General features: G+C 37.8%; 1 protein-coding gene across 4 annotated transcripts in view; it reads right to left on the bottom strand.

The window, feature by feature from the left end:
* The window catches only part of TAFA1 (TAFA chemokine like family member 1), an 856,565-nt gene that overhangs the window by 369,406 nt on the left and 472,317 nt on the right, over positions 1 to 14,842 (bottom strand). The window lies entirely within an intron of this gene.

Here is a 14,842-nt window from a genome sequence, read left to right as displayed (position 1 = left end):
TGAGAACAGCACAAAATCCCACTTGATGACCAACCAGCTGATTCATGAAAACCAGGCATGTAGAAAATATAAAAGTTGAGGCTAGCTTTCCTTTTGAGTCAGATGAGAAAAATGAGATTCTGGGCAGCAGTAAAAAGTAACATCTTTTTAAACCAACAGATTCATAGGTAAATAACCTCTGTTAACCAAGATGAGCAGTAAAAATACCCTTGAAGACAAAAAATTTTAAAAAGCTAGTGCCCCTTAATCAATTATTTGTCTCAATACCCAGATCTTCCTATTTAAATCTTTCTTCAAGTTACAAAAATCTACTCCAATAATTCTCATGAATGAGGACTGCATCTAGTTTGTAGATTACCTTGATCTATTTATTTCTCCTAATGGATACTGACAGTGGAGTAAACAATACTTTTCTTGTTTTAAATGGGTGCAATGTATTTAAAAAGACTTCTTCAATGAAATATCATTAATAACTATAGTATATCATTATGTAAAATATAACTCTATTAATCCTTTCATTTATAAAAGGGCAGAGGTTTTCATGAGTTTAGGTAATCACAAACAAATGATACTAAACTGTAAAGAGAACAATAATACCCCAATGAGTATCTTTGTTGAGTTGTTATTTGTGCCTGACACTGCCAACAAGCTACCTGTATTAACACATCTAATCTCAACAAGTCTACGAAGTTAGTATTGATAGGAACATTTCATTGGTAAGAGAATTAAAGCTGAATGATGATAAGTAATTTGCCCATAGTCTCATGCTGTTAATAAGTGATGAAACTAGTTCTCAAATTCTAACATCAGAATCAACACTTAACTTATACTGCCATGCCTCAGTTAAGTGCCCATTTTAGTTTCAAGCTTTTGAAAAATTTCTTTCTTGCTAAAAGTCAAAATGGTAGGCCTAAAATTCCTGAAATAGTCTCCCTGTTATCAACCAAACACTCTTGAGAGAGAAACAGAGAGCAGTTCTAGCAACAGCCTATTAGTCTAGCAGTTGGAACTCTGAATTTGGAGTATGATTTTGAGGTTGTCAGACCACCTCTCTCAATTCCTATTTCTTCATCCTTTCAAAGGACATGATAATGTCCACTCCTAGAGCTGTGAGTAATCAAGTAGATATATTCAGAAAAATCTCTGGTATGGTATGTATCCAGAAATATTATCTTTAAATTCTAACTTTTGTTCTTCTTGCCATGATTACTCTCTTAAACCATGATTAAAGTGTTTATGTATATTTTTATTATGAACATCAGATTCTGATACTGGTCTGACCACATGGAAGGGGAAGTTAGCTAAAGGGCAGCATAAACTGAGTAGGGTTATACAGGACAGCAGAAAGATGTGCTCAATGCAAGTTCTCAGGTAAACTTGTGTGAGACTAAGGCCTCAATATGTATCTGCATGCAGATATTGTGAATGGCCATTACCTGTGTCATACAGATATGATAATGCTCTGAACCTAATAATTTCCCCATGCTCTTATTCTATACTATCAAAATCCCTCCAGACTTAATTTCTACATGTAATAGTCATTGACACAAGCAAAGGTTGCAGTAGCCAAAGCTTATTTAACAGATCAGCACATAACTTTAAGTTCAAATGTGATACAAGGGACACTTCTTAAGTTGGTTTTATTCAACAGCATTATGCAAACAGCAAACAGGAAACCCTCTTTAAGCCTGAAAATTTCAATCCCTTAGTGTCACAAGAAACAAGAAAAGAAAAAGCTTCAGGAAAACAGCATTTGGTGTTTGGAAAGCACAGTAAATTCCACTAAACCTTTTAGCTATATTTTCTTTGAAACTGTCATTCATTTTTTTTTTTTTGGATTACCAGATATTTTAACTTGTTCTAGTCTATTTCAAATGACTTCAACAATAAAGATCAAAAAGTTATTATGTTGATTGTCCTACAACTTGCCCTTTGAATAGCAGCTCCCATACCACTGAAGAGTGACTGTTTGGGATCTGGTCTCTGCTTTATCACTAGCAAGGTATGTGTCAAAACCTCTCTAGCTTCAGTTTCCTGATCCAACAAAGGAAGCTTAGAAGAGTCTTTGGGAGCCTCATAGATTTAAGGACTGAATAAAGTCATGAAAAATTCAAGACACATCAGTTATTGCACATATAAATACAACTATGAATTTCAAAATTACAGCTGAGTTATCTCAAAATTCATTCCATTGGCAGATTCTAGAAGAGGATTCACTAGGATTCCCAGCTTAGCATTTGGAAACTAATAGGTGCACAACTAATGACAGTGATTTTCATAACTGTCATCATACTGATAGATACAAACACACTGAACACGTATTTAGTGCTATGCAGTATTCTAAAATCTTACACATCTCATATAATTGAAATGTCAGAACAATTCTAAGAAATAGATGCTAATATGATCATCCGTTTAGAGATGAGGCAGAGATTAAATGAAGCCATATGGCTCTTACCCATATGACATTTAACTCAACCTCCATCCTCCATTGATAACAATGAGGTCTAGTGCCCCCAATTGATTTTTCTAGGTCACACATCTGGTAAGGGTCAAATAGGAGTTTAAACCTATATCTTCTATGACCAGTCCTCTATCTTCTGTGAAAGTGACTCCTAAACATTCATATTTTATGAGTAGTTGTGATATTTAGAGAGAATGAGAGAGAAAGAAGAAGGAGAGGAGGAAGGAAGAGGGAGGGAAGAAGTTCCCTGACTGGGCTACTGGTATCAGTCTGGGGCACATCTCGCTCTAACATTAAGACCACAAAGTTCTCTTGCTGAATATAAGCAATTTTGCAGCACATCAACCAGCATCAGATAAAGCTACACTGTGATGATGATGATGAAGACCTGGAAAAAGAACCACTCTAATTGTAATCATATTTGGGCACAGACAAGAACATGACCCAAACCACAAAAATGACCAAAGTTTCTCTCTGCCTAATATGAGTGACTGCTAGTCTTTACAAACTACTGCTATAGCCCCACTTTGTTCCTCCTCCTTACCTATAAAAATTATCAAGATACCCAATCGTAGAAACACTCCTAGTTTCTGGTAGCACCCAATTCAGAGAAAAGTCTTGAAACCTTCCTCAAATACCCAACAAGCCAAACCCAGTGACAAGTCCCTCCTCACAATGTTGCCTCAAATCCCTGCACTTCCCCATGGTATACTGTCTCCCGCCCTTCAACAAGCCAAGAAGCCAAACTTTTGTTTGGTTGCTATTTCCAATATTCTTATTGTATTCCTTATATTCTCTAGTGCTCTTTGAGTGTATTGATGTAATATTTTCAAATATAATTTTTTTAAAGATTTATTTTTTTATTTATACAATAGCTGAGGTATAGGCCAAATGCGCGAGAGGGTGAGAGGATTCACCAGAGACAGAGCGGGGGACAGAACAGGCAGATTGATGAAATACAATGCTGAGGGGAGCAGTGGGCAAGACAGGAGAGGTCCACTCATCATGTGGGTTGCACCCCGGCTGGCTAGGAATAGAACCTGCACTGCAGAAGCTGCAGAAAGCTTCACAGCACTGCGTTCAACCCGCTGCGCCACGGGGGAGGCCCTCAAATATAATTTTATGAGGTTAAGATAGTTTTAAAAATACACTGTCAACTAAGGCCAGAATATCTAAGTCTATTTACCAGCAAAACATAAGACTTTCTCCTCCTCTCTCCCCATGAAGTTATAAGCGATATTATTAATTCAGCTTTATCAAAAAGAGTCCACATTGATCTTATTTTCCTATTTCATTTTAGGCTAGCAAAACCTTTGTCATGGACCAGCACTGGTAGGAAGAGATCTGGGTTTTGGGAAGCCTAAAAATTGTACAGTTTGGGGGTGGGGAGAAGAAGCTCTTTAAGAAAAATATAAAAATAGGCAGGAGAATTGATGTTTACTGGGAATGAAGAAAGAAACCCAGTAAGTCACGGAGCTCTAGAGTTTTGGGTGTCTTTCCTCTGATATCTGTTTGGATACTTTATCAGAAATGTTAAGATAGAAGTAATTCCTGATTGCCATCTGGCTTCCCCACCTTCCCAGGGAACACAATGTAGGGGTCTCTGCATGTTAAAGGTTCCACCCCTAAAGTTTTATTTGTTTCATAGTAAATTCACCAAGTGCAAGTGTTTGGTAAACATTGCCTTGTGTCATGCTTCTGAGAATTATTTTTCAAGATATGAATTCAACAGGTCTCACTGGTAAAAGGAATAAAGAAATATTTTCATCATTTGGTTCATCTTTACTGTCTGAATCTGCCTCCTCCCTTCGAGCTTAAGACAACTATGGTAAGCATTTCAGTTCATTACCTAGTTACACAAACAAGGACAGTCAATTCAATAAATTTTGCTAGAAGGTTGTTAGTCACTGACCTGCAGTTAACTGAAGTGTTCTTGCTTTGTTTTTTGTAAATTGCAAAGTTTTGTTTTGTTGGGTTTGGCTTCTAACTCCCTTCTGTGATTCCTTGAGTCTGTGTTGGCTCCTCTTTCTGACTTCACCTTGTCCCTGAGTTCTGGCCCCTTGAATCTATTCATATCAGTGAATTGAGCACAGCTGGGTAGGTCAGCAGGTGGTGGCGAATGTATTATCCAGGTGGCTGCATAAATCCTGATTCATTTCATCTGGAAGAGACAGCGTCTCTCCCTGGGATACACTTAGTCCAACTGGAGCCGGCGCAGCCAGCCCCAGTCACCTGAAGCCAATGTTTAACGGGAGATGACCCTGGGCAAAACTACATGAGGATTTTATGTTAAGCTTTATTTTTCATAACATATTTTAATATAAACAATGGTCCCATTTCCCCAGAAACTATGATTATGTTTACAGACCCCAAGTGGTCCTGATTTTTCTGGAGGCATTGGGTTGGTGTGGTGTCATGAGAAACCTGGCACTTTTAGAGCCAATAACTTAGTTCTTGTTCAACCTTTGCCCTCCCAAATCTGGAGTTCCTTATAAAGCAGAGACAAATGCACTGACATTTTAGGATTGTAAGAATTAACTGACATGATAACTTTCTGAATGTTTGTTTCTCTATAAAGGTAAAAGTGGTTGTGAGGTGAACAGGAAGATATGGGCACAAACTATGCAATCCTTACTGAAGTATTAATTTTACTTAAAGATTACATTTTAAATAATATAATTAGTAAGCATGTTAAAATGCGACAACTAACTGGATTTTGAAACAAAATTTCAATATTTTCCATGAAGTATCCAAAATAGATGATAGAAAATGTGAACTTGTGTAGCAATTTTGGCATATAGGCTCAGAATTAGAAAAGTGCCCTTCTCCACATTAGGCAAAATTTGTAAAAATCCTTTGTATTCATAGAGTACTCTGTGAGTTTCTGGAACAATCTTAATGTACACATGACTATAAAAAATTATCTTTGGTTTCTACATTCCCAACACTTCTGGTAAATGCATCCCACCTTCTGAACCCTGCAAGCACAGGAGCCAGGGAAATGCAGCCTGCTTAGGCAGCCTCTTCACACAGAACAGAGTAAGGGAAGGCAGATGAGTGGATGAAGGCATAAAGATTTAGGAATCAGGCTTTAGGTATCTCCAGCCTAGTGGGAAAGACACAAGGGAAAGACACAGGTTGTGATCACATACTAAAGCTTTCTCAAGCTGGCTTATCTTTAATAAAGCTAAAATATTTTAATCTTCATTTATATAATATATTCTCTCAGCTGTCAGCTGACTTTGAATTCAGGGGAGAAGAGAAAGGATTTGATTATTACCATCCCTGCCCAACCCAATGGCAAAACCAATTTATGGTTAAATTATAAGTACTGAAAGATTTTTTCAAAAATATATATCTATATATACGTATATTGATATATGTACATCTATACACATATGTAATATATGTACATTTGTACATGTATAATATTCCAAATGGACATGAAGTATTCAGGTAAAAACATAATTTTAGAAGAAACATCATTTTAGTAGTATTCTCGTTACTTGCTTTATCACAGTTAACAACCATTCTTATGTTACTATGAAAATACCAATTATTTTTATGATAATGAAGACTTTAAATTGCTCAGTAGGATAAATTAGATCCAAACCATGGCTTAGCTAGTTCCTTCCATCTTTGGAATACTAAACTAGAATGAAATGTTTAATCCTTCTAATATGGAAACATCTCTTTTGAACTCTTAAAAAAAAAGATATTTCTCACTCTACTGCAAGGATAGTGAATTAATTTAAAGATTTGAATGTGATAAAATGATTTGGACTCTGAGGGACAAAGCCCTGAATAAATTTAACTGAGTCAAAATCCTTCATGGTAACACAGACAAATATGAGTATCAGATGTCCAGGTGATAAAATTGACCAATACTTCACTACTTTTTCATAAGCCACACACACTCTTTGATGCTTTTGAGGAAACCTCTAGGTCAGGATTTCTCAATCTCACCATACTGACATTTTGGTCCAGATAATGATTTGTTGGGGGCTCAGGCTGTCCTTTATAACATAGGATGCTTCATACCATAGCTGGCCTCTACCCTGTCACATTCCCCACTCAGATATGACAACCATGTCTCCAGATGTTGCCAAAAGTTCTCTGAACCCGGGGGAGTGGAGCAAAATTGCCCCCCACTGAGAATTACTGCTTTAGAAATTTATAGCTGTTACACTTAGGTTACTCTTGGTTTTAACTGCTGCTTGCTAAATTTGTTCAACTTTTAGTTTTGAAACTCATACATTTTGAACTGAATTCTAGTGCAGAAGTAATAACCAAGGATCAAATCACTATGTGAGATTAAATCATTTCATATCTATTATGTGTCCTTCAATAAAATAAAAAATTTAGTTCAATATGCCTAATGGGACCCAAGATTACCTCAAGGACAACTGTGAAATACTACCTCTGCTGAAGATGCTTGAGTAGAAAGAGGAGGGTAAGAAAGAAATCTCCAAATTAAAATGCTGTCTCCTGAGACATTTGCATTAGAGCAATTTCTTTAAAAAGTAGACAAATATTTGCTCTATGAATTCTGTTTCTAGTTACAAACATATATTAAACACTTCTTTTATTAGTAAGTACATTACATATGGTGCATCTTCAGTGAAGAGCTCATAATTCAAAACTTAAGTTCTATTAATTCTGAGGTAAATAAGCCTATGTGGACCAAATTACCTTAGAATCTTTTAAGCAATCACAAGAGAAGATATATTCTTCAGATGGAGAGGATTAGGTCTCATATAAAACAAATTTCTCAAACAGTTTAGAAAAGGTATTTATCCTCTCCTATAAATGGAAACTAGAAACAGAGAGCAAATTAAACACTCAAAGAGGAAGAAAAAAGTATAACAAAAAAAATCAAATCAGTGTAACATTAGAGAGATAGTCAGGAAGGCTAGATCCTTATCAAGTCTGGATTAACACCCTGCAGTGTGACTACAGATACATCACTCTATTTCCATGGGTTTCAGTAACTCAGCACTAAGATAAGGCAGTCAAATTGAGGATTTTAAAGACCTCTATACCTCATAGAGTTTATGCTTCTACGAATAAATGACTGGCAACATATTATCCTCCTTTAAATTCAGAGTCTTCCAGTTTCTATATAAAAGAACTCAAGGATATTCAAGCACTTTCAATAGTACCCAGTTATCAAAGAGGCCATGCCTGCTAGCCAGGACTGGGAGTAACACCCTCACCCAGTGGAAGCATGCTTCCATTAGCGGGCATGATCTACGCTGCCACAGGAGGTCTCTTTACCAAAAGGTGCTAAATCCATAAATTCTCTCTCTCACTCCTTTCTCTCTTTCCCTCAATCCCTCTTCCTCCTCCCTTTTTCAATATACCCACCTAGGGATAGCTATATAAGTATGTGGCCTATGCAGCTGCGCAAGATACAGTTTACTGTTCTACAGTTACCATGTTAAAATTTTACATTTTATCTTTGCATTTGAGGTTTTTTTTTTTTTTTTTTTTTTTATTTTTTTTTTTTATTTTTTTTTTTTTTTTTATAGAGGCATGCTTTATTTATTTGTTTTGCTGGTTTCTTTGTTTGTTTTGTTTATACATGCACTGGGTACAGTCAGAAGCGCGGGAGGGCGAGAGAATTCGCCAGAGCCAGAGCGGGGAGCAGAGCAGGCAGAAGGACCGAAGTACACTGCTGAGGGGAGCAGCGGGCGGCAGGAGAGGTCTGCGCGCCATGTGGGACCCTCCTCCGGTGGCCGGGGAGCAGCCGGGGATCGAACCGGCGCCGCAGAGGCCACGCGCAGCTTCGCAACCCAGCGCTCAACCGCTGCGCCACCGGGGAGGCCCTGCATTTGAGTTTTATAAGTAAAGTCTGACGGAAAAATACAGCATGTGCAAGGAGCTTAGGTTTTTGGCCCATACCTGGTCCTGTTTCCTATGCCCAGCAGTGTTTTATAAGCTACTCACTCTTCTTGATGCCTTAAATGAGCCTCCTGGGCAGGCTCCATACCTCCCTGGATTGGGTTCTCAACCACACATCCCTCAACCTCTGGTGCCCTGGATCCCTTGCAAAGTACCTACCTGCACAATCCAGCAACTGGTAACACCTTGTTTTCTTTCTGCCTGCTCCTGCCTACAGCAAACTGCTGTTCTCTGCAGACCAAAGCACAGGGAGGGACAGGGCTGAGGGTGTGAATACTGCATCATATCAGATGGAGCACATCATCTTGGTCCTGGACTGGCACTGCTACTGTGTGCTTGACAGCCAACTGGGCAGGGCCGAATCTCTTTCCCATCCCTGATTCAGGCTCCAAGAATATTACAGTATCTTGGGGGATTGACTATTCTGCCTTTAGTTGGGGGTTAGGCTCGTCAGAAGGGAGACTGGCTTCCTCACCCCAGCCAGGATACTGTGGACTGGTAGCTGACAGGAGGGGAACCCAGCAGCTGGCTCATGGGGTGGGGCTCCCAGATACTTGTGCAAGTCTGCATTTCCAGCAAGAATCCCTGTGCCAAAGCAAGCTTAACTAGTAAATAGCAAATAAAAAGGGAAAAGAAGAAAGGAAATGTTTGACAGTTTTATGAAGCGTGCCCCCTCCCCACTTAATTTTGTGAATAAAGAGCTTGCATGTTCATTTTGCACTGGACCCAACAAATAATGTAATTGATGCTGTAATTAGAAAATATTTACAGAGCATCTGGCATGTTCCAGCCACTGTGCTAGGTACAGGGTATCTGTGACACCCCAGCTGAGACTCCACATAATGACAGTCCTATATGCTGGTGAGAAATTAGCAAAATAAATTATGGTAGTTTAAATTATTACCTCATCAAATATTCTAATTTACATTCCTGGGAATCCCTCCCAGTGGCAGGAATAAATACCTTGTCCCTGATGAATTCATGAGTGACATGCAACTTGCTTGGACCAATTTGTAGGCTCAAGTGTGAGTCACTTTGGGACTGAGACTTAACTGGCACCCAGTTCACCAGCTCGTTGATCTCCTGCTAGACTGATAGAAGAGACTTTGTTTCTTTTTTGAAAAAAAAAAAAAAATTAAGATTTATTTATACAAGCACTGGGTACAGTCAGAAGCACAGGAGGGTGAGAGAATTTACCAGAGTCAGAGCAGGGAGCAGAACAGGCAGACAGACGGAGGACACTGCTGAGGGAAGCAGGCACGCCAGGAGAGTTCTATGCTCCATGTGGGATCCTCCCCGGAGGCCGGGAATCGAACCGGAGCTGCAAGAGGCTACAGGCAGCTTCGCAGCCCAGCGCTCAACCACTGCACCACCAGTGGAGGTCTGAGACTTTGGTTCTTTATCCTGGGCACTGGTAGGGAAGTGACCAAGTAAGACTGTGGTAGACATGTAGCCTAATACAGGCATAAACTTTAGTTGTGGCAGGTTTTTGAGATGTAGGAATTGTTACTTAATGCAGCATGATCTTACCACCTCTCACTAATTTATGACATTTCTCTTGGGGAGAGGAAACTCCATAAAATCCACTAAGATTTAGTATGAGGAATGGGACCACTAACACAGAAAGTTTCTACAACGTCCAGGAAACATCTTTAAAACAGAGCACTGAAGTACTTTTTTCCTTACAACCAACCTTCCAATAATTATCTTACAGATATCTCCTTCTACTATTTATCACAGAACAACTGTCTCTTCAATGAATATTCACTTAGTTAGGCTAATTTTATATTTTATCTAGTACCATCTATTTCAGTTTTACCTTTTTTATTTTAATTTTACTTTGCATAGCTGATGTACAATGGTCACATAGTAATGGAAAAGTACAGAAAAAAATAATGGAGGCATAAAGCTTTATTTCCTTTAATCCAAACACTTTAGAAACACACATTCATTAACTACATTCTCTCTACTTTTTCTCCATATCTTAAAAAAAAATCAGACCAAGGACTGACAAAAGCCACTGAATACTGACACATAGTTCCACTTTCTCGGTTCATTCCACACATATGTATTGAGATCTACTGTGCCCCAGACACTGTTTTAGACACTGAGCTCTTCCGAGCATGCACAACGTGTTCAATAAGTAATTGTGGGAAAAAATGGGAATTTAATGAATATACTCAAACCACCTCATAAAAACTGTAACTTTACCAACATGTTTTCTAGAACCTTTACTTTTCCTTGCCTGGATGGAAATGCCAAGGAAAAGGAGGGGATATTCATACTATTGCAATGCAGTTACCTAAAAGTCAGAATATTATGAAAAATTCAAAAAATGGTGTAAACACATAATTTAGTGGAAGATTTAAATCCAGACAACATAAAACATGGTTTCTTCCTTCCTTCACTTCTTCTTAGAAAAGAGTTATTTCTGTTTCCTTCTCACCTGAGGTATTTTAGGGCAGGTGAATTTTCCAAGCCACTCTAATCTGATTTAACTCTTGATCATTTCTAAGGGCGAGCATTTTCTCTAGTGGGATGAACCTCCTCCTTACCCCCACCCCAGGTATTGTTCAGCTGTGGCAACTTTACAAGTCAAACAGGAAAACTGCTTATTTAAAATAAAATACTTCAATACGTACATTAGTACAGTGATGGAACAAAATAGTCTTTACTCAGCTTAGATTAGTAAATCCCTCATTTAATTACAACTGGAAAGGTTAGAAACTTTTTATCGTACACACATGGTCTCTGGGAATTATCTGCCTCTGAAATATAATTAATCATCCTCTGTCATGCTTTCATTATACATACTGCTCTCCAGAGTCAGTGCTTTCTTCTTTCTTCATTCATATTCCTCTGACCTTCTTCCTTTCTGTCACAGACCTCAGGTGAATTTCATTGACTGCTCAGCAATGACTAGATATTGTTAAACCCATTTGTCAAGCACATTATCAGCTCACAAACATGATATCTTTGCATATGTTTAGCCTTTCCCATACATAGCAGTCCAAAAATTAACGTGGATGGCATCTGTCAATGTTGACAAAAATTAAATTTTGAAACTACTGCAAATAATAAAGCAGTCATATAAAGACTATTTCTCTGGAGCATAAGCTACCAGTAAACACAATTTGCATATTGTGCTTACAGCTGTTTCAACATGCGTTGTTTGCTGTGATTCATTAAAATGATTTGATTTGTCAGATTCTAGGATACTTGAAAGATTATATGTAAAACTATTTAAGGAAGTTTAGTGAATTCTAAAAAATCTTTAGAGTTCTATGGCATAACAAGAATAAAGTGAATTTAGTAATGTATGTACAGGAATTATCATTATGGTTCAAAGGCATGGGAATTCATTACCAATTCATTTCCAAAAGACTTCAGGGAAAACCCAGTTTCCTGAGTAGCATGACTCAGTTACACATTCTCAACTCAATGTCAAAGGACATGATGGTCTTCCATACTGACAATGAATAGGAAAGAATCAAGTATGTGACCACCAGCCTCGTAACTATATATACTCATGTCTAACAGTTTTCCAGGAATTGGTTTAATTCACTAATTCCTCAGTTCTATTCCCTCACTTTTCAATAAGAAATCAGAAATCTAACTGCTTTGCGTAATTAATAAAAGACATGCGGGGGCCTCCCTGGTGGCACAAGGGGTTAAGATGTAACCTATGAAGCTATCTGCAGCCACTGCAGCACAAGTTAGATCCCCGGCTGGCCAGCGAGCAACCCACATGGCACAGCAGTCCTCTCCTGACTTGCCATCTACTCCCCTCAGCAGTGTACTTCGGTCAATCTGCCTGTTCTGTTCCCCACTCTGTCTCTGGTGAATCCTCTCACCCCCAACACCTGTACCCCAACTCTTGCATGCATAAATAAATAAATCTTAAAAAAATAAAAGGCATGTGGGTTGGCATTCTCTCCTCCAGGAAGAACAGAATTAACCTTTTTAGAAAAATTGTTGAAAAGTCTGGTTTTCATATCACCATTACCATCACTATTGCTATCTGTATAATTATCCTTACATCCAAGAATAACAAGAGTAAGTCAAATTTTAAGCAATTCTTTCAAACTATTGACCTGAATATTCCTTTAAATATTGTGTGTGATCTTTTCTGTGCTGTAGCTTCTCCTGTTTCATTAAGATGAAGGGACTTTCTCATCACAGGTCATATATTTAAAAGGAACTCTTACGATTTTAAATATAAATATATAAAAGCACCTGCTAAATGCATTCACAAATGAAGTGATAATATTAATGTAAAATAAGTCTCACTCATTGAAAGCAATCATCATAAATAGTTATTCTCTGTGTATGCAGGTTTGCACTCATGTGCACTATAGACTAAGGTTTTCCCTTTCAAAATCAATCCCAGCAAAAGAAAAATTTTCCAATCATTTTATTTCAGCCAATAATGTGTGATTTTGATATTGGAAAAATTATTTGTAGACATCAATTTGTGGAAAATTAGGGCAGTAGTATCAGAGTGTAGGGGACTGAGGAAGTGACAGGAATGATTATGTTGGTAGCATGACTTTGCTGTAACCACAGATACTAATTTCCTTTATGGGTAAGGATCCAAATAACCCTCAGCCACAGGATCAACTCCTTTATGGACAGGAACAGGTGTTCCTATTTGAAGTTTATTAACAAATGTGCATTTGCCTACTCACCCACATGTCAGCTATTGCTATCTAATTGGACAAGACATTCAATATGCAGGTAGATCTTTCACAGATTATCACTGGAAAAACAATAATCAAACACCAACAAAAGAAACTCTGAAGCTTAGTAAAATAAACAAGGACCTTGGCTGCTTTAATCTTATGCCTACAGAATGGAGTAGAAATTATACTTTTGCTTAACATTGAAAAATTGATTTTTCCTACATTCTTATTTTTAAATCAAAATGCTTTTGTTATTGTTATATGTTATATGTTATGTGTTATGTGTTATATGTAATGTTATTGTTATTTCTACAGGCTATGTACACTCCCTTTGTAAGGCAAACCTATCCTCTACTCCTAGCCCATGGTGTTCAATTGAAAGTAACTTTAACTCCAGTCTTTGAGACCCCAGTGACTCACTTAGGCAAATGAGTTCAAGTCCAGTGAGTAACAGGCTTTATTGGTATTCTTTCAGGGAAGTTATACATAGTTCTCCAGGTGTACATGCAGAAGGCCATTACTTCTGAGAGGTACATTCCCGTTGACAGATCCTAGACATATTCACATTTGGCAAATGGTGCTAAGATGTCTCATTCTAAGAAATCTGCATGTCGCCACAATTTCACAATTGATGAAAGACTTGCTCTAACGATAGATAGCTAGATAGATACATAGATAGATACATAGATGTATATCATTATGCTTAGACTTACAAAGAATAATTAAGTTCAAGAACTTAAAGATGATACCAATCTAATAATATAAAAAATAAAATGTAACTCTAAGAAATTTTAAAACCTGACTCTGAAGTATAAGACAGCATTATACTTCAATTCCAAATGACACAAATCCCAATGGTGAATATTCACTTCATAAGTGAATAGTTCCAGGTGAATGAGTAAATATGTCTTTTATTCTCTCATTGTAAATATTCTAAATTTCTATGCATTTGTGCCTAACTATTAACAATGTGGTTTTGTTGTAAGATTTATGTGGGTTGAACTCAAATCCCCTTTGACTATTTATTAGTGCTAAGACATAGAGTTAATGTGAGAGTTAAAGAAGACAGCTTTGGCAAAATTCCCTAATTTTAGTAGTGCTCCTAAATGTTAATCCATTATCATAGATAATTTCTTCCTTTCCTCTTCCAAATACTAGTTATCTTTATGCATATTATATATTTGTATATATTATTTTATAACTGAATTATAAATTTATTACTATATTTGACAAGTATTCCTTGAGCACCAACTGCATGTTTGGGGTAATCTATACCAAGGATGAAGTGGTTAACAGGAAAATTTTCTTTCCACAGAGTTTAGAGTGGTTAAAAACAAACTGAGAGCAAATTAACAAATTTTGAAGATTGATAAGTTCTGTAAAGAACTAAAACAAGGGCCTCCCCGGTGGCGCAGCGGTTGAGCGCTGGGTTGTGAAGCTGCCCGCGGCCTCTGCGGTGCCAGTTTGATCCCCGGCTGCTCCCCGGCCATCGGAGGAGGGTCCCACATGGCACGCAGACCTCTCCTGCTGCCCGCTGCTCCCCTCAGCAGTGTGAGTCGGCCCTTCTGCCTGCTCTGCTCCCCGCTCTGGCTCTGGTGAATTCTCTCACCCTCCCGCGCTTCTCACTGTACCCAGTGCATGTATAAACAAAACAAACAAACAAACAAATAAATAAATAAAACACGCCTCTATTAAAAAAACAAAAACAAAAACAAAAAAGAACTAAAACAAGGTTGTGGGGTTCATTAGGTATAGGGTAAGACTTAACTTGGGAAGACCTTTGAGCTTAGAT

Source organism: Talpa occidentalis, unplaced genomic scaffold (genome assembly GCF_014898055.3).
Source record: "Talpa occidentalis isolate TD23 unplaced genomic scaffold, MPIMG_talOcc4v2.1 talOcc4.10, whole genome shotgun sequence".
NCBI classification, from domain to species: domain Eukaryota; kingdom Metazoa; phylum Chordata; class Mammalia; order Eulipotyphla; family Talpidae; genus Talpa; species Talpa occidentalis.
The sequence above is the reverse complement of the archived record's forward strand: the minus strand, read 5'-3'. Positions and strand labels throughout refer to the sequence as shown.